Here is a 2,526-nt window from a genome sequence, read left to right on the forward strand (position 1 = left end):
ATATATATATATATATATATATATACATATCGTCTTTTAAGTACGTCTCTCATTGATTGCTCGAGCGTCATTTGTTGTCATCTGACCGCCATTACTTTTAAGTGCGTACTATGTTTTAGTAATCCTACTATTATTTGACAAACGTTATTTGTTAAGTGTTGTATATCCCTCAGTCACTGCGCTCTGTCAACTTTTTGTAACATGTTCATTTTCTTTTTGTCGTTGTCGCGCATCTTCATTCTTTGAATGACATTGTCTTCTTCAAACCGTTTCAACTGAGAACCAACTCAAGAGCAAAGGACAACAGGTCCACTTTAGTAGAGAAACGTTTCTTGCATCTCTTTTACTCTTTTAGTCTTTTACTTGTTTCAGTCATTTGACTGTGGCCATGCTGGAGCACCGCCTTTAGTCGAGCGAATCAACCCCAAGACTTAGTCTTTGTAAGGCTAGTACTCATTCTATGGGTTCTTTTACCGGAGACGTAAACGCGCCGGCATCGGTTGTCAAGCGATATTGTGGGTACAACCACAGACACACAAAAATATACACACACAAAAATATACACACACATACACATATACATATAAATACATATATACGACAGGCTTCTTTCAGTTTCCGTTTACCAAATCCACTCACAAGAGTTTGGTCGGCCCAAGGTTATAGTAGAAGACACTTGCCCAAGGTGCCACGCTGTGGGACTGAACCCGGAACCATGTGTTTGGTAAGCAAGCTACTTACCACACAACCACTCATAAAACCATCATCTTTTCCATTGTTGCTGTCTTCACCATTTGGGCAACAAAATTAAAAAACACCATTCCCGCATGGTTAACATCACTAACAATCTATTTTACTAATCTTACCACACTGTCAACCATCCTTCTTTTTGAACCGTCATGTTTCATCTGCAGACCTTCTGTATCATGGGATTTCTTGAATATAATGAGCCAATCAGATATACTGACATACAGTTAAAAGGTAAGCGTTGAATTCAATAATTCACGCTTTGATTAGGTCCAGTTTTTTTTCCCCAATATTCATATATTTTTTCCTAATATACATAATATTCATATATATAGGCGTAGGAGTGGCTGTGTGGTAAGTAGCTTGCTTACCAGCCACAGGGTTCTGGGTTCAGTCCCACTGCGTGGCACCTTGGGCAAGTGTCTTCTACTGTAGCCTCAGGCCGACCAAAGCCTTGTGAGTGGATTTGGTAGACGGAAACTGAAAGAAGCCCGTCGTATATATGTATATGTATATATATGTGTGTGTATATATTTGTGTGTCTGTGTTTGTCCCCCCCCCCCAACATCACTTGACAACCGATGCTGGTGTGTTTATGTCCCCGTCACTTAGCGGTTCGGCAAAAAAGGACCGATAGAATAAGTACTAAGCTTACAAATAATAAGCCCTGGGATCGATTTACTCGACTAAAAGCGGTGCTCCAGCATGGCCACAGTCAAATGACTGAAACAAGTAAAAGAGTAAAAGAGTATATGCACGTTTGTGTGTATGTGTTATGTCTCATAGAACGACTATATAACCGTGAGTGAAAACTGTGTGCAAAATTAGTTAACACACGTGTTAGGTTGAATCCATACATTTCTGTTTTTTCTGTTGCGCATAATAGCATATAGGCTAAAAGTCGTTAACGTGTCACTAGCTTATAAGAAATATTTGTAGATGTATATGTATGCATATATGAATGTGTGTATGCGTGTGAGCACGCATATATTGGAGCATATATGTATATCTAAATGTAAATATACACACGCATACACAGAGCGAGAGAGAGATAGACAAATGGGAGTGATAGATAGAAAGAAAGAATGTTCTTTTAAGTTATCACTCTCTTCATCTAGCATATGGGCATACTGAGTACCTGCTTAACTACTTGTTTTTCAAACAGAAGGCGACACTGCGATGTTTTTTTCTTCTAGGCAGTTATGCTTGAAACTATGTTGTCAAGTTTGTACGCACTCTGCTGCCTCTAACAAGAACGGCAACAAAAACAAAAATAGCAAAAGCAGCTGTAGTACCCTTATCATCTTTATAAGGAAACACAGGGTATGAGGGAGTCGCAGCTCAGAGGGAGGTGTGGAGAGATTGCAGGCATGTGGCTGCGTATAAATTTGAAAAGGCTAAGGCAATGCGAAAGAGAGAAAAAATTATCCTCACGATCCGCGTCTGACCAAGGTTCACATGTTTGCCTCCAGTGAACCAGAGCTTTTTGTTTCGTTTAAGAAACGGTTTACAAAGCCACCTTAGGACTTGCTGGCCTTCCTTGTGATATCGGGGACACGGAGAGCTGCTATCGTTGTCATTACCATAAATAATAACATTATCAACGATAAGAACAACAAACACCAAAGTTGTAGCATCCTCATCTTCTTTGCAACAGTCAATAAAATTACCATGCGTTCCCTCCTCCTCTTCATCATCATCATCAACACCACCACCACCACCACCGCCATCACCATCATCATCATCGTATCACCACCAGCACCAGCACCACCACCACCA

Source organism: Octopus bimaculoides, chromosome 4 (genome assembly GCF_001194135.2).
Source record: "Octopus bimaculoides isolate UCB-OBI-ISO-001 chromosome 4, ASM119413v2, whole genome shotgun sequence".
In the NCBI taxonomy this organism is placed as follows: Eukaryota; Metazoa; Mollusca; class Cephalopoda; order Octopoda; family Octopodidae; genus Octopus; species Octopus bimaculoides.